Raw genomic sequence first — 19,078 nt, 5'->3', positions numbered from 1 at the left:
GAAGCTGGGGCTTTGTGTTGTTGTTGTCATTTGTTTCCATATATTCCTTGATGTCTATTTTAATTTGTTCGTTGAACCATTGATTATTTAGTTACATGTTGTTAGGCCTCCATGTGTTTGTGAGCCTTTTTGGTTTCTTTGTAGAATTTATTTCTAGTTTTATACCTTTGTGGTCTGAAAAGTTGGTTGGTAGAATTTCAATCATTTGGAATTTTCTGAGGCTCTTTTTGTGACCTACTATGTGGTCTCTTCTGGAGAATGTTCCATGTGCAGTTGAGAAGAATGTGTATCCTGTTGCTTTTGGATGTAGAGTTCTATAGATGTCTATTAGGTCCATCTGTTCTAGTGTGTTGTTCAGTGCCTCCGTGTCCTTACTTATTTTCTGTCCAGTGGATCTATCCTATGGGGTGAATGGCGTGTTGAAGTCTCCTAAAATGAATGCATTGCATTCTATTTCCCTCTTTAGTTCTGTTAGTATTTGTTTCACATATGCTGGTGCTCCTGTGTTGGGTGTATATATATTTAGAATGGTTATATCCTCTTGTTGGACTGAGCCCTTTATCATTACGTAATGTACTTCATCTCTTGTTACTTTCTTTGTTTTGAAGTCTATTTTGTCTGATACTAGTACTGCAACCCCTGCTTTCTTCTCCCTATTGTTTACATGAAATATCTTTTCCCATCCCTTGACTTTTAGTCTGTGCATGTCTTTGGGTTTGAGGTGAGTTTCTTGTAAGCAGCATATAGATGGGTCTTGCTTTTTCATCCATTCTATTACTCTGTGTCTTTTGATTGGTGCATTCAGTCCATTTACATTTAGGGTGACTATTGAAAGATCTGTACTTATTGCCATTGCAGGCTTTAGATTCGTGTCTACCAAAGGTTCAAGGTTAGCCTCTTTAGTATCTTACTGCCTAACTTAGCTCGCTTATTGAGCTGTTATATACACTGTCTGGAGATTCCTTTCTTCTCTCCCTTCTTATTCCTCCTCCTCAATTCTTTATATGTTGGTTGTTTTATTCTGTGCTCTTTCGTGTTTCCTTTAACTGCTTTTAGTGGGTTGTTGATTTTATTTTTTGCCTTTAGTTAGTATTTGGTTGGTCTGCTTTCTTTGCTGTGATTTTATTTTCTCTGGTGACATCTGTTTAGTCTTAGGAGTGCTCCCGTCTAGACTAGTCCCTCTAGAATACCCTGTAGAATTGGTTTGTGGGTGGCAAATTCCCTCAACTTTTGCCTGTCTGGGAATTGTTTAATCCCTCCTTCATATTTAAATGATAATCGTGCTGGATACAGTATCCTTGGTTCAAGGCCCTTCTGTTTCATTGCATTAAATATATCATGCCATTCTCTTCTGGCCTGTAAGGTTTCTGTTGAGAAGTCTGATGATAGCCTCATGAGTTTTCCTTTATAGGTGATCTTTTTCTTCTCTCTAGCTGCCTTCAAAACTCTGTCCTTGTCCTTGTTCTTTGCCATTTTAATTATTATGTGTCTTGGTGTTGTCCTCCTTGGGTCCTTTCTGTTGGGAGTTCTGTGTATTTCCATGGTCTGTTCGATTATTTCCTCCCCCAGTTTGGGGAAGTTTTCAGCAATTATTTCTTCAAAGACACTTTCTATCCCTATTTCTCTCTCTTATTCTTCTGGTACCCCTATAATGCGGATATTGTTCCTTTTGGTTGGTCACACAGTTCTCTTAATATTGTTTCATTCCTGGAGATTCCTTATCTATCTGTGTCAGCTTCTATGCGTTCCTGTTCTCTGCTTTCTATTCCATCAATGGCCTCTTGCATCTTACCCATTCTGCTTATAAATCCTTCCAGAGTTTGTTTCACTTCTGTAATCTCCTTCCGGACATCTGTAATCTCCCTCCGGACTTCATCCCTTAGCTCTTGTATATTTCTCTGCATCTCTGTCAGCATGTTTATGATTTTTATTTTGAATTCTTTCTCAGGAAGACTGGTTAGGTCTGTCTCCTTCTCATGTGTTGACTCTGTAATCTTTGTCTGCCTCAAATTTTACCTTTTCATTTTGATAGAGACAGTTTGCAGAGCTGGCACGAGTGACGGCTGGAAGAACTTCCCTTCTTGTTGGTTTGTGGCCTTCCTCTCCTGGGAGAACAGTGACCTCTAGTGGCTTGTGCTGGGCAGCTGCATGCAGACGCGGCTTCTGATTCTTGCCCGGCCGCTATGGAGTTTATCTCTGCTGTTGCTGTGGGCATGGCCTGCCTCGGGCAGCTGCTCTGATTAGCCTAGCCGCGTTGGAGGGGAAACGGCCGGGAGGCTGTTTATCTCTGTGAGGGCCCTCTGTCTGACCTGCCCTGCTATACAGGGGTATAGGGTGCCCGGAGTTCCCTGCTGCTGGACTAAGTGTCCCAGGATGCTTCCGTCTGGCTGTGTGGTCCCTGTCCCTTTAACACTTCCAAAAAGCACTCGCTTTTCATTTTCCCTGGGGCACCGGCTGCCGGGACCTACTCACACATCTTACTGTCCTTTTTCCCTAGTATCCAGCACCCCACGCATGCACTGTCTGCAGTCCAGTGCGGATGGCAAGGGCTGGCTGATTAGCAGTCCTGGGCTCCTTCTCCCTCCCTCTCTGACTCCTCTCCTCCCGCTGGGGAGCTGGTGTGAGGGGCGCTCAGGTCCCACTTGACTGCGGCTTGTATCTTACCCCCTTCATGAGGTGCTGGGTTCTCGCTGGTGTGGATGTAGTCTGGTTGTTTTCCGGTGTCTTCTGGTCTCTCTTTCAGGAAGAGTTGTCTTTGTTGTATTTTCAAGCATATATGTTGTTTTGGGAGGAGATTTCTGCTCCTCTACTCACGCCGCCATCTTGGCTCCACTTCTAAAAAAGATTTTGACATCTTAGGAAAAATGATTGATTCCATGTATGGTACCAAAAGATCACAAAGTTAAATTGAGAATTGTAGTGTTATCCCAGAGGAAAAGGAATATGCCATTATATTTTTAGAGGAATCAATTCTTTCTTTAAGACATACTGAGAATTAATCTTGCCTTTAGAGCCCTCTGGCTGTATTTTTTCTTAGCAATATTATGATCTATTTTTGATGTTTTAGTTCATAGAAAATTTTAATCTGTTACATACGTTTACATTTATTGAATTCTTTTTCTTCTTTGAAGTTCTATTCATGGTCTTCATAGGACTGATTTTATCTTGGTTTTCACAGTGTATATTGTGGTACCTCATTAATTTGGTGAAAGTAGAAGTTGGTTTGGTATATCTAATCTGTATTGCTCTCATCTTCATGAATTTAAGCAAACATCCTTCTCCTAGGCTTGAGTTTCTATATCTTAAGCAGTTTGGATTAAGTGACCCCTACCACCTCTGAGATGTTTGGACTTAGTATTGTCCCCAGGTTGAAGGCTGTTTCATTCTTAGTCCCCTCCCTAGTTGCTTCACTGTACCAATCCAAGACCATTTCATAATTTTGAACAGGTGAAAGCTGTTTGGTTCTTGGTAAAAACTAAGAAAAATGATTTTAGAAGGAATTTTGAAGCCACTTCTTAAATGTTATCAAAATGGAATTTACCTATAATTAATGATGCTGTAAATATTTGTGGTGTAAAATTTAATGTGCTGTAGAAATTAGTGATGCTACAGTTGGAATTTGAAGAATTTTTATAGCCAACATGTAATTTTTTATTTAAATACAGTTCATCTGTATATTACTATTTCATCCAATTTACGATGCCATTAATGGATAGACACAACCTTATTTAAAATACTGCTAAGAAAGACTGCCAGCTAACAGACTCACCATTGAGTCTAAGGTATACCCCTATTTCAGAGACATTAAAATGTAAATCTTAGTCATTTTGAGTTTTCAGTCCCTTTTCTGTCCTAACAGTGACATGGGACCACTCTTCTATTGACAGTTTATCTTAAAACACCTGCAAAACCGGAAGGAGTTCCTGTTTCATAAGAACAAGTGGACCTCTTTCCTTCACCGTCACTAGTAAGAGTTAAAAATTAGATTTTGTAGTTTTCAAAGAAACCATGCTTATCTTATTGCTGATTTTGTGTATTTATGTGTGTCCCTTTATTAGCACCTCAGGCAAGTAGAAGTGGCTGGAAAGTTTGTTGAGATTTTTGGAAGTGGAGTTTCACAATTATCTATAGTGGATCAAACTACAATAGCAAATATGTGTCCAGAATATGGTGCTATCCTCAGCTTTTTCCCTGTTGACAGTGTGACTTTAAAACATTTAGAACATACAGGTAAGAAGCAAGATCATTTAGGATAAACTTGTTACATTTCCAGTGTGTGTCTCTGAAATATTCTATAGTAAGTCACTATTCTTGTACATGTTATTTAGTTATTCATGAAATTGTCTTATTTTAAAAGAATGCATAAAATGCATATTAAACTTCCCAGATTCTGGTCTGTTCCTGGTTCCCTGGGGCCCATTTACGGCAACGTAAAGGGATTATCTATACTGCCTACCTTCAGCTTTGTTTTTCCCCATAATGATGGAGACCTCCATTCTGCTTAGGGATCAGAGGTTGCAGTTTAATGGGAGTCAAGCTTGAGAATATTCTCCTCTGTTCTTTTAGCAGGAATAGGTGGTCACCAGACAAAGAGTTTGGGACCCAGTGCTCTGACAGTAAGAAGCACGTGATTTGGTGAAAAGCAGCACAGGGTTACAAGTTCCGAATCTTCTGTAGCCTGGTAAGCTAGGAGTTTTTACCACTCTTATGTTGAGTAGTTTATGTATTATAAGAAGTACCTGAAAACCCACAATGTGTTGATACTACATAAGGCCCCTTGTTTTTAAAAAGCAGGATCTCTTTTCTTATTTTGATCCACTTCCTCTTTTTTTTAAGTAAAAACAATTTTGTTTTTTTATTGAAGCATAGTTGCTATACAATCTTATATTGGTTTCAGGTATACAACACAGTGATTCAACACTTACATACATCATTAAATGCTCACCCCAGAACTGTTGACTATATGCTGTACTTTCATGTCTGTGACTAATTTATATTATGATTGAGATTTTGTGACTCTCTGTTTCACCCACCAACCCCAATTCCTCCCCCATGGTAACCACCAGTGACTTCTCAGTGTCTATCAGCCTATTGCCTGTTTTTTTCATTTTGTTTTGTTTTGTTTTTAAATTGCCCCTCTTCCTCTTTTAAAGAGATCATTGCTGAACTCCTAATCTCTAATCATACATATATTTGGGGAATATATTCTAGTATTTTTCATTTTGGGAGAAGATTATTATAAGTCACATGGCAAAATGAATAACAATTCATTTGGATTCTTGGAGAGGGAATAGTCCTCATAAAATGCTGAGATTTCTTCAAGCTGGATTTTGATGGGTGGCTTCTACATGGGTCTGGGCTTTCTCATGTGGTGGCTTTAGGAATCCAGTGGTCTGAGGACACAGAGACAGCCAGCCTTCTGGAAATCACACTGCTTTGGTGCAGGGGGAACACAGACCCCACCCCTTGCTGGAGGAATGTTACTGTTACATTGTGAGAAGAACTTATAACTTGGAGGATGTGTTCTGTGACAATCCTGCGGAAAGACCATCTGCATAAGTCACTTTACTTCTCATCAGGCTTACAGACAACCACCCCAATGTTCAATTGGAAACTTTTAATATCAACATCTAAATTCTTTAATTTCTGCTTTTTCTCTGTAAAACTGTTCTTAACTTTCACTTTATTCTTTCATTTTAACTATTAATATTGTTTATTGTTTACGGAAAGTGATGGATTTCTTCCTTCATGGTGGATAGTAATTTATTATGTTCGGTTTTATTACTGGTTTTTCTTTTGCAAATAATATTTTTTGCGAGTCTTATAGAAGTTGCTCAGTATTTATCATCAGTGATTAACTTTTAAGTAAGGGCTGGTAGGTGTTTTTAGCAAGTAGCGTTTTCATGAAGGGTAAACTTTACTCTTGAGAATAATATCAAATATTAATTTGGAAAGAAATCTATTCTGAGTATTATGTAATCTGGAATATTTGTTTCTTGCTCATCATTGGAACGCAGAACCCTACCCCCAAAGATTTCGCAATTCCTTACTTGATTTTTGTTATTAATCTTCTTTTTAGGTTTTGACAAAGACAAACTCAAGTCAATGGAAGCATATCTTAAAGCTGTGAAATTGTTTAGCAATAACCAGAATAATTCAGGAACGCCTGAGTACTAACAAGTATATACAGAATAACCCAAGTAGTAGTGAAGAGTGTAAATTCTGGAGCCTAACCACCTGGGTTTGAATCCCAGCCCTAAAATTTATTAGTTTTGTAACCTTGGGCACTTTATTTAGCCTTTCTGCCTCAGTTTCCCCATCTCTAAGATAGGAAGATCCTATCTAACTCAGGATTCTTTAAAGATCAAACACAAATTCATTAGAACAGCCTCAGGCACATAGTAAGTGCTCAATAAATTTTAGCCATTATTACTATTTAACAAGCTAATGGGTATGTGAGTCTCATTTTATTAATTAATTTTACATAGATTTCTATTACAGTGAATTTTTCAACTTTTTATGGGGTCTAAATTTTTAGTATTTTAAGTACAAAATTGACTCTTAATTTAGCACTCTAATTTTTTTCTACTTCATGATCACTATAATATCCTCCCAAAATACCAGTTTTGATGATGTCTGCATCTGGTTAATGTCTATATTTTGTGAAAATCCACAATTATGAAAGGGATATCCAGTTATGCAGTCTTAAATGTTAAATATATTTTACAATCTAAGCAAACGTTTGTAATCTGTTGAGGATTTGTGTTTATATTGAAGTAGGTAGTATTCACTTTCAGGAGTCTTAATTTTAATAACATTCATTTTCTAGTAGTGTGTCAAGGATCTAAATAAACAAGAGGATGTTATCATAGGTGTGGTTAACTGTTAGCTATATTTTTTGTGGGGGGTGGGAATCCATTTTCTCACCCAGCTGTATTGTTCTTGATAGCATGTATCCCTCCTTGAAATTTTAATTTGTGTACTGGTTTGTCTGTCTTTCCAAATGGAAGGTACACATAGGCTCCATTAGGACAGGAACTTGTGTCTGCACTATTTATTTTTATTTTTTGCATTGCATCTTCAGCTCCTAGAACACTGACTGGCACACAGTAGATATTCAGGAAACATGTTAGGCAAATAGGTGAATACATTACTGGCATATTGAAGGCTAGTATAGGACCCGTAGGGATTGAATTGGTGTAAATTTGCTTTGGTCGGGTCTTCTAACTTCTGTGAGGATTTTCTGGTCCACTTCACCACTGTTTATTGACTCTAGTGCTTTGTCCACATTAAAAAACAAAGAAGGGAAGAAAGAATGTAGGAAAGAGTAAGAAAAAGTAAGTAGAAACGTGGTAGTGGTAAAATAAAATGGAATACATTTGCTTATTAAAAACCTGACCATATTAAGAAATAAAGCTATAACCCATCAAGAAATTGATTTCAAGAGAAACTCATGAATCCCACTTTTAAACACAAAGACTACGATCACCTGGAGCCAAGAAATGAAGGCATAAGAAAAGCAGGTTTGTGGTCAAGGTCATTCAGAACAAGCGGGGTTGTAGAGGAATCATGAAGGTCTCAATGAAGGGAAACTTAATTTGCACATACGCTGGATAAGTGGATGACAGGAAGTGATAGAAATACCAGAGAAATTAATAGAAACTTAGGTGGAAGGTGGGGCTTTTAAAAAAATAATTTTTTGAACCAAGGAATAAAAGTGTGACCTGCAGGAGCCTGCCTGGCCAGCTAGACACTGGGGAACCAGCAAATGAAAAACCCTTTCTCTGTTGTGTCCCTCCAGCACCATCTACCGACTGGCCGTGAAAGGGTAAATGCTCACGAGCCCAACTCCACTGTCACAGAACAGGCAAAGAAGGGAGAATTTAGAGCTCAGAGGCCAAAGTTGATAGTCACCACAGGCATCCACTGTACAAGAGACATCTGTGAAGACAGTGTTTATCATCTTCCTGGGAAAAAAAAACATTTGGGGAACAGAAAATTTTTTACAGACTATTCAATTGATGTTGGACAGTGTGTGCATTGTTCTGCTAGTCTTCTAGCAGTTTTTGTCATGTTTCATAAATGGGGTTGTTAAAAAAATCTGTATTTCTGGGGTTGAATGTCAGAATGAATACGTAACTCAGTGTGCTTCAGAAATTAGTCCTTAAGTTAGAATCTTTACTTAAAGTTCTAAATCCTTTCCCTTTTCTCCATGATCTAGGTGATCCAGATTAATCTGAATTCAATAGTTCCATCTGTCAGTGGTCCAAAAAGACCTCAGGATAGAGTTGCTGTGACAGAAATGAAAAGTGATTTCCAAGCTTGCTTAAATGAAAAGGTAGATCACTCTATTGATATCCTTGTCAGTGCACTTTGTGTTGAATAAGTAATATAGAACTAGCCAGGTGACCCATAAAGTCAATCTGCTGTGTTTTTTTGTTACAGCACACACCATCAGCCCCATTTTTCCTTCTGACCAAAGTATAGATCAGTCGTTTACCCAGGTCCACTGTGAGGAGCAGAGGTTGACTGTCTCTCTTTAAGTTAACATTTAAATTAATTAAAATTTGGGTTTCTTAGTCACAGTGGCCTCATTTCAGGTGCTGGATAGTTACTTGTGGTTAACACTTTTGTGTTGGACAGCATAGATACTAAATATTCACATCATCACAGAAAAATTCTGTTGAATAGCACTGTTCTAGACTTTTGTGACTTCCCAGAATAGGAGAAAAACACTACTGTGTAACTAATTATTCTCAAAATCTGGTAACAAGTGACCTCTTTGACTTGGGGGTTTATACAGAATTTCTGAGAATCATGGCTTCAATCTTGCCACTTTCTCTATTCTGAGAACTAGTAACTGGCTTTCAGAGACTTCCTTTCTTAAAATTTCTTTGTGTGTGTGTGTGTGTGTGTGTGTGAGAGAGAGAGAGAGAGAGAGAGAGAGAGAGAGAGAGAGAGAAAATGTCAGACTTAGACAGGAACAAAATGGTGTGTTGAATTCCCATGTACTTCACTTCAACAATTAACAACTCATTGGCAGTCTTGCTTCATCTATTTTATACACATAGGTTCACAGGCTCATTTTGAAGCAGATCTTCAGGGCCATTGTTAACAAAGAAAATTTGTACATCTCTTGAGTATTACCTGAACAGCAGTGAGCAGAGAACAATAAAGCCAAGGTATACCTGCATTCTGGGTAGTTGGCTGTACCTAGTAATTCTTATTGTGACTACTCAAATTCATATTTTAGCTGAATCTTAACTACTAAAGGTCATGAATCTTTAGCAACACTCACAAATAATCAGAACTTCCAGTGTCAAATCATCATATGTCAAGGATCTGCTGTATTTTCTGCCAGTCTTTTTTCCTATTTGTATCCAGAATGCATAGTTTATATTTATGTGCAAATTTACATAGGTTGGATTTAAAGGCTTCCAAATTGCTGCCGAAAAGCAGAATGATGCCTTCACTATTTGCTATGAATATGTGTCTATCAGCTGTCCTATGAGTCTGTCGTCGTCGCTGCAGTTACCAGTTGCATCAATAACTGCAATCCATCTGTCATGCTCTCTGCAAGTAGGTTGTGTTTTATGGCCATACATAGTCTTTTCCTAAATTAGTTTTTACTTTTCTGTTATGTGGTTTTTCTATATCACACGTGAGTATCAGTGTCTGTGTCTGAGAAACTTCATGAGATTTTTACGTCTTCAACATTAGGTCTCAAGGAGACTAGGTTTGATTTATGTTACTAATTTTGTTTTTATTACATGGGAGGTAAATTTTTTAAAAATCATAACTTGCATGTCTATTAGTTTTAGGTTGTATCTGCTGCTTCTGGTAATTTAGAAGTATAATGATCGAATCCTTTGATAATCTATGTGAAGTTTCCATAGTAGTGTGCCATAGTCCATTGAGAGTAAAAGTTGATTGGTAAGGATTGTAAATGAAATCAGTTGTATGCACATAGAACCACTCATTGTTAAAAGTCATGTGTAATACATGCTGAATTATTATTTATTATGACTGGAATTTTAAAAGGCTCACTATGCGTTGGTTACTGTGTACATTATATTACTACATATCGTCCTTTGGTCCATTTATGCGCATGCCACATCAGGCTGCACGTGAACAATTTACAATGTAAAGCTAGTGTATCTGCTGCAACTTGTGGTTTGTTTCAAATGAAAAAAATCAAGAGCATAGAGTGGACAAAATAATGACAGTAAATTCATGAGTGTGGACTTTTACCCTGACAAGAGATGGAGATTGGCTTGTTAAATAAATACTTTCTCGCTTCCCCCTTTAATGTGAGGAAGGAGGGAGAGACATCACCGTAATGAATCATTGTTCACTGTGCAGGTCTTTTGGCTAAAAAAGCTGTTCAAGCTGGTCTGCATGTTAAACCTTACATCAGAATGAGTTTATCTCCAGGCAGTGGGATGGTTACACATTACCTCAGTTCCAGTGGAGTATTGCATTCCTTAGTAAACTCGGGTAAGTAAGTGATAGTTACACCTCTTTACACTGACATTGGTACTCAGCAGTGATGGAAGCTGCTTCCTAGAACCCTTCATAGTCAAGAAGTTAGAAAAATTGTGCTCTAGCTTACTTGTTACCTCGCCATTGTCACACATCTTTGAGGCCCTGTCACTCACAGGTAAGATTGGTTATAGTCAGTGAACGCAGCAGCAGTGTGCTGGCTGCAGAAGTAGGAAATGTGGATTCGAGTTTAAGGATGGAAAGACAAAATGGACAAGTAAAACCAAGTAGCAGTGGCCGGCCATATATGCCATGGTACCATGTAGAGTGTAATTTCCATGAGTTGGGAAGACAGGAAGAGTGAACTCTTACAGGTTGTTTTATTAACTGAGTAAATTGTCTTGATTGGGGCTTGTGATGTGCTGGGGTCTATTAAATAAGCACAGGTGAAGTTGTCCCTGAACTGTGGGGAAAATACGTTTACATTTCTTACATAATCAGAAAAATAAATTGTGGCTAGCTATATTCAGTGTCTATTTTGGAACATACCCTACATAAGTAGTCAATTCCTTTGCAAGAGAGATACATTTTAGATTTTCTTTTTGCTTTTAGAAGGGCAGCTGGAGGTAATTTTGAGGATTTTACCTACAGTTTTTTAGTTATATCATCTTGGGATTTTTGTCAGGGACTTTTTTTGGTTAAGAATGGGAAGATTTGTTCCTGTCAGAGGACCCAACTCCAGTGCCTCTTTGGTGAGCTTTGGTCAGCTTGTTAAAGCCAGGCTGTCTTGAGGCTTTGTAGTTTAAACCCTCAGGCAGAAGTACAGCATCAGTTTTTTGAGTGCTCATGTTATGTTCCTAGCAAGTAGTAGCTGAGGAGTTTTCTTGTGTAGTGTGATTGGCTCTCTGCAGAGTTAGTTACCAATCCTGACTAGGGCTTGTCCTAAGCATCAGGACTTCAATGGTTGGCATCCAGTGCAGGCTGCATGCCCGAGAGGGAGAGTCAGGCTTGGTTGCTCAGAAACCGGAGTAGACATGCCGATGAAGGTTGATCCATCTGTCATGAATATTCTCTTCAGTGATCTTATTACAAAGGTGGAAATAAGAGATAAGGCTTGTCGTGTCTTCACAAATGCTGTGACGTTCTGTCCAGTCATATTTCTGTTTTGAAATGCAGATTTGAAATAGTTGGCTATGGATGTTCAGCATGTGTGGGAAACACAGCACCCTTATCAGAAGCCATTTTAAATGCAGTCAAACAGGTAAAATGTGTCACTCAATAAGATAACGAACTCTGTTTTATTAATAAATTACAGAAAATGTATATTGACATTTGTATTTCTGTAGACCTATATATATTCTGTGGGAATAGTAACCTGTCAATCTTAAAATGATTCTCAAAGAATAACACCAGGAATTAGTTTATTTACAGTTTTGATAGTTCTGTAATAATTGGTAGAATATGTTTTGGTTATCTTGTCCTCAGAAGTACAATATTTGAGATTGTTTATGTATATATAATTATCCAAATTTGTACCATCTCTAGAATATATATTGTTTGTGTGTGTTTTTCTTCAGGGTGATTTGGTTACCTGTGGAGTTTTATCTGGAAACAAAAATTTTGAAGGTCGTCTTTGTGATTGTGTCCATGCCAACTATCTTGCCTCTCCACCCTTGGGTGGCTTATGCCATAGCAGGTACAGTGAATATAGATTTCCAGACCGAGCCTTTAGGTATCTCTTCCTTTATCTGCATACATATGTCCCTGCGCACACTTTTTTCCCAGAGGCTGTTGTATTTTTGAAATGTTTCTTAGATCAGCCATTCTTTGATCATTTCAGGACCTCTTGGTGTAATGCATCGTCATTCATTTCTGTGTTTATATGAAGAAAGTAAAATGGGCATAGTTGCTTCCTTCAGCTGCTTATGCCTAAAGCAGTCTGCTGTTGAGTAATTTACTTAGTTTGTATGATAATTCCTTTGGCGATGTGAATGTCTTGAATCTCATACTAAAATATTTTAAACAGGTACTGACACTACTGGCAAGAACATTTACCTACATAATATTTGGCCTCCTCGAGAAGAAGTTCATCAGATAGAGGAAGAGCATGTTATATTGTCCATGTTTAAAACATGAAAAGAGGAAATAGAGGTAAGAGTCTCATTTCTTCAGCAGTTCAGTGAAGTGTCGATGTTTTCTTTATTTCACACATCCTGCTTTCTGAATAGAATAAAATTTTAGATTACATTATTTTGAACACATACGTTTTAATGAGTGATAGTCATTTTGTATCTGGAAATCTCTAGTATCTGAGAGAATAGCTTAGAGTAACAGAATTGATTAATTTTTTTACCTATTAGAAATATGTAGCAAGCATTTACATTTAGCATCTTGAATATGGGCACACTTCATATAAACTGCTCTGTTAGCCCACTCAGATGGTTCAGATTTCAAAAGAAAGATGGTGCAATGAGTCTGTCTCACCCATGCCTGGCCTCCTGCTTCACCTCCTCAGAGGCAACCAGTGCTTGTCAGTTTTTTAAGCATCGTCCCAGGGATGTCTTTTACACCTACAAGTAAATACATATAGTCACACTTTTTTTTAATAATGGAAAATATAAATATGAGGGCACAAAAAGTGTTTATTCACTTAACAAATATTTACTGAATCTCTGCTGTGTGCCAGGCACTCTTCTAGGTATGCAGATTTCATCAGTTAACAACCCCAACATTCTCATGGGGAGAGGAAGGCAGTGAACCATTAGCAGAATAACTAGGTAGATTACATATTATGCTAAAAAGTGGTAAGTGGTAATGAAAAAATATATATGATCAGGGTAAAAAGAACCAATTGTGCAAAATTTGGGGAGTAGATTGTAATTTTATATAGAGTGGTTGAAAATATGACATTTGAGCAAAACTTTGAAAGATGTGAATAAGTTAGCCATATATCTGGACAAAGAAGAGGGCTGCCCAGTGGAGAAATCAGGGTAAAGGCCTCAAGGAGGGCAGTGTGGCTAGAGCATGGGAAATAAGGATAGTGGTAGGAAACGATGTCAGAAATGGAGGTCCCAGTACATAGGGAACTTTAGACCAATGTTAAAATGTAGTCTTGTACTCTGAGTGAAGTGACACGGGGAGTGGGAGCCATGGGAAGGTTTCGAACAGAGGAGTGTCATACTCAAAAGGGTTGCTCTTTGTATTGAGACTTTCTTGGGGGTGAAGGTTAGGTAGAAGCAGGAAGACCAGTGACAGCAGAATCCAGAGGGAAAGGCGATGATGGCTGGACTGCTGGGGTGGTGGTGCAGGTGGCAAGGGTTATAAGTGTAGTTTGAAAATATCACACTGTGATGTGGGACGTGCATTGAAAGAAGTAGCGGTTTTTGTCCATGACGATATTCTGAAGATCAACAGCAATACCCACACACAATCTCTCTTTAGCAACTTGTGTAGATATTTTTAAGTTTTTTAGATTTTTGGAGTCTACAAATTTTGACATTCAGTTTCTATTGAAACTTAACTCACAGGGTAGTGCTCCTAAAAATCTGGTGTGTTGGAATTTGATGAGCAAATCCTTATTGATTCCATCCAAAATGTCATGATTTTATAGAATGTGCTGTCAGCTTTATTTCTAAATCAGTAAGACCTATTTTTTTCATTTTAACATAAATACTTTATTCCCTTGATCATTTATATAAGCCTCTTTTTATGACTCCCATTTTATCTTTCTTTTAATTCACCAACCAAAACCATATTCACAGATGGGAAATAAGCAGTGGGATTCCTTAGAAGCACCATATTCACTCTTGTTTCCATGGGACTTGAAGTTTACTTCTATCAGATGTCCTTCATTTTTTGATAAGCTTGTTAAGTACTGTTTTATCACTGTTTCATCTTTTTAATGTTGTTATAACTAAAAAAACTCATGAAGAGTTAAATGCCTTTAACTTTTTACCTTTTAGACCAAAGAGCCAGTTTCACTGCAGTCTATTGAAAATGCCCACGTCCTACTGCATCTGGGAGACTGTGTCACCACAGACCATATATCGCCCGCTGGAAGCATTGCGAGGAGTAGTGCTGCTGTTAAATACTTGGCCAGTAGAGGGTATGTGTGCCTGGTGTTCAGATGCTTTTATTTTGTCTCCTTTCTTACTGATTGAGAGGCTTCTGGTCACGTTCGTTCCTCCAGGAAGTACCTGTTGTCACAGGTGTCTGCTTGCCATGGTGACTTACGCAGTAACTGGAGTACCTGTTGTACCTGATTTTGCTTATGTTTTTAGAAACTGAAATGGCTGTTTTAAATTGCACCCCTAATAGAGGGGTAGCCAAAATAAACAACTGATTGGAAGCAAGACTTCTCTTTTCAATTTTTCTTTGTTGAAAAGTCATCATGGTTTGACCTGTCAAATTACCCTAACCACCCTCCCCTAGTTAGAAATTTAAATGTGTCTTTTGTGGACTATAAGATGCATGTGCATGAAGCTAGGCTTGATCTGTGTCAAATGGAAAGACAGTGAATTCCTGCTTTTTGAGTCTAAAATTTTACATAAATCAATGAATGTAAAGATCGTTTATAGAGGAGATAACAATCTGAAACTAGAAACACATTATTTCATTTCTCTGTGCATGGTAATGCTCTCTGGTGTCACAGAGCCATCCTGACACCACAGACAGGTTTGCTGAAGGTGGGACATGCTGCCCGATCAACCTTGGTGTTTGTGCTGCTTGAATGACAAGACTTTGCAGTGAAATCTCATACACAGACCATGTCATGTGGCTTGGTTTGTCATGTAGTAAACCTGAAAACTCTTACTGTAGTTTCAGCAGTGCTGTCGTGAATTTTGTGTTTGAACTTACTTTCCAGTTAACTGTAGTTTGGTGTGAATTAAAGTACTTTGGTAGAAATTCCTAATAGCAGCTGCCTTTGGTAAAACTTCACGAAGATGAATCAGTTTGTTACCCACTTAGCTTTTATATACAGTGTTGAGAAATAAGGTAAATTTTCTTTTTCCCAGATATTTGTTGGTTGTGATTTCCATCGTGGTCGTAATTGTGACATTGCTGCCAACCCTCAAAAAAAAGGAGCCACCACTTTCCAAGATACAGTTTTTATATTTATTGTAGTTTCAGATCTTAGAATATTTAATCCAGTACTTCTCATAAATCAGAATTTTTTTAAATAGACATATGAACCATCCCCCACCCCCACCTCCATTATAAAAACATTTAAGTGTACAAATTTAGAATATTTATTGCCTTTACATAAAAGGCCGAACAGACACTTAGCTGTTGTTGAGATGCTTAGCTGTTTCTTGTCCTGGTGACCAGTCCAGCCCGTTAACACCCAGATTATGGTGTCTGAATGCCATAGCACTGTACAGGTATCTCAGCTTTCCAGAAGCTCAAGTCACACCACTTTGTTTTCACAAAAGACCTACATTGGTGTGGTAACAGCTTTTTTCGTGGAAGTGAAAATCCTCTTCGGACTTCTTTCCATTAGCAAAAAGGCAAGTGCTAGTGTAGGTCTATGGCAAAAGTGGAGGGATGTGACCCTCCAGAAATCAGGAGATGCCCTGCACTGGATGCTGTTTTGGTTTATGAATGGTTATGTTGGAACATTCTCTTCCAGATAGGAGGGGAAACCCGTACAAACAACCAGTGCTTCTTGGAGAGATGATTGATTCCAAATTTGGGTCTGGAAAATGTCTATATTTTTCCCAGTGAGAAATAGCTGCCAGAAACTACAGGGCTTCTGTGAAAAGGTCTCAGGAACCAATTTGAACCTGCCACTGCTTAAAGATGGGACATGCTGAGCATCAGTAAAAAATACTAACTGGAATGGATTAAATCATGCATTTTAGTCTCTGAGTTTATAATAATACTGAAAGAAAAAAACAGACCAACTTACCTCTGGAAGTTGGTAGGGAACCATCTGATTACTTAACAGTCATAGATTTGTAAACAGTCTTTACCATGTGGAATGAATTTCAGTATAACCTAATCATTGATGAAGGACATTTGTCTTTATAGAAGTTTTCCAGCTAAAAGTTGGAGGAGGAGTGATGAGTATCACTGTTGTGTAATCCCTAATGAAAGATTTAATCTGGACAGTGATGATAGTCCCTGGTAACATTCCAGAAAGAGACAACTGGGTATCATGTGCCTCCAATGGATGTTTGACCTATGAGGCCTGTTACACAAATTAACATTAAAAACCCAAATATTATCAAGCCATTGGATCTGACATCTTGTTTACAGGAAATAAAGTGACAGAGGATTGGGAATGACACCGTGGGAATGCAGTTAGCACAGTATAAATGCAGGAAACTACAACCAGTGACCTGTTTCCTTCAGAAAAAGTACAAGAGGGGCAAGAAGGGAAAGCAGATGTGAAGATTAAGAGATTGACTGAATGAATATATGAAGCATATTTGGACCCTGCCTGATTTGAACAAACCAACAACAAATGAATCATGGGGAAAATCAGGGACATTTGAATATTGACTGGCTCTCTGATATTAAGAAACTGTGGGGGCTTTTTTTGGTATCAGGATAGTATTTTACGAGTCCGAATCTTTTATAGGAACATACTGAAATATATACAACTAAAATGTGTTTTCCTCAAAATAATGTAATAGGGGATAATTATGGAAGAAACAGAGTCCATGATTTGATTATTACAATGTGATGAGAGGCACCTGCTTGTTGATTCACTGTTCTGTTTGCCCTACTTTTGTACATACTTGAAATTATCCATAATAAAAAATGTTTTGAGTAAGTTTTACAATTCAGTAGTACGTGATTATTTTCCACCTGAAATTAAATTACTTACATAATTTTCCTGTAGCCTTACCCCTCATGAATTCAACTCTTACGGAGCCCGAAGAGGTAATGATGCTGTAATGACAAGAGGAACTTTTGCAAATATCAAGCTTTTTAATAAGTTTCTTGGAAAACCAGCTCCCAAAACAATTCATTTTCCATCAGGACAGATAGTCAGTATATATACAAAGTATTTAAGCAGTTGCCAACTATATCAAAATTTGTGTTAATGATTTTTGTGTTTGTTTGACTCTATAGCTCGATGTGTTTGAGGCTGCTGAGCTGTACCAGAAAGAAGGATCCCACTGATTGTTTCAGCAGGAAAGAAATATGGGTCAGGAAATTCAAGGGACTGGGCCACCAAAGGACTGTTTTTGCTGATATCAATTCTTAAATTTTATCTTACTAAACTTCAAAGAGTTTTAAATGTTTCCTTTTGGCGGTAACATCCTGTGAAAGTTTATTTTCCTCATTTGGATTTTTTGTACTTATTTGAATATCATATTTTTGTTTTTTTTGTGATCTTATATAATATTTTGTACTAATCTAGCTTCACTTTAATACTCTGTGTTTGATTAAATCTAGGTCACTCTTTTCTTATTTGAGGAAATCATATGTTAGAAGGAAAGAAGATTCTGTCCTGCTTGATAATAAAAATTACTTGTGTACAGTGGTAGTTTACTTAACCCCTTTTGTCTGATTTGCTCCATCAGGGGTTAACAGACTCAGAGATAGTAGGCTACATTTTCCTTTTTATTCCTAGAACAGGTGAAGATGGTGACAGGTCATCTGCCCCAAGACATTTCTCCTGAGACTCTTTATTGGAGAGCAAATAGGGGTCCACTGGAGAGAGAAGTCATAGGACTTGTAGTTTCTGACATTTCATACTCACAATTTGTAGTTGTAAAAAGGCTGGGCAAAACCAACCCTCACCACTCTCATATCTTAGGAACTTTGTTCTTTTTGAGTTTTTAGTCTTCACCCTTAAGATGGACATGCTGATTCTCTCATCTTTCTGAGATAGTACAAATATTGTGAATATTAATTACAGGTATAGGTTCCCTTTTTCCTGAGACGTTTTTTAAATTAAGGTATCATTGATATACACTGTTATGAAGGTTTCACAAGAAAAACAATGTGGTTATTACATTCACCCTTATTATCAAGTACCCCGCCATACCCCATTGCAGTCACTGTCCATCAGTGTAGTAAGATGCCACAGAGTCCCTATTTGTCTTTGAGCTACACTCTTCCCCGTGACCCCCCCCCACACCATGTGTGCCAATCATAATGCCCTTCAATCCCATTCCTCATCACTCCCCACCAAATCTCCCCAACCCCTCCCCTTTAGTACCACTAGTCCCTTCTTGGAGTCTGTGAGTCTGCTGCTGTTTTGTTCATTCAGTTTTTGCTTTGTTATACTCCACAAATGAGGGAAATAATTTGGTATTTGTCTTTCTCTTCCTGACTTATTTCACTTGAGCATAATACTCTCTAGCTCCAGCCATGATGTTGCAAATGGTAGGATTTACATCTTTCTAATGGCTGAATAGTATTCTATTGTGTATATGTACCACATCTTCTTTATCCATTCATCTACTGATGGACACGTAGGTTGCTTCCATATCTTAGCTATCATAAATAGTGCTGCAGTAAACATAGGGGTGCTTATGTCTTTCTGAATCTGAGAAGTTGTCTTCTAAGGGTAATTTCCCTGAGGTGGAATTACTGGGTCCAATGGTATTCCTATTTTCATTTTTTTGAGGAACTTCCA

The 19,078-nt window shown here is 37.9% G+C and overlaps 1 pseudogene; it reads left to right on the top strand.

Moving 5' to 3' along the window:
* Window positions 1–3,139: 3,139 nt before the first annotated feature.
* LOC130684185 (iron-responsive element-binding protein 2-like) lies at window positions 3,140–17,750 on the top strand (annotated as a pseudogene).
* Window positions 17,751–19,078: the final 1,328 nt, after the last annotated feature.

The sequence above is a fragment of the Manis pentadactyla genome, chromosome 6 (assembly GCF_030020395.1).
Source record: "Manis pentadactyla isolate mManPen7 chromosome 6, mManPen7.hap1, whole genome shotgun sequence".
Classification (NCBI taxonomy): Eukaryota; Metazoa; Chordata; class Mammalia; order Pholidota; family Manidae; genus Manis; species Manis pentadactyla.
This window is presented reverse-complemented; position numbering and strand designations above follow the sequence as displayed.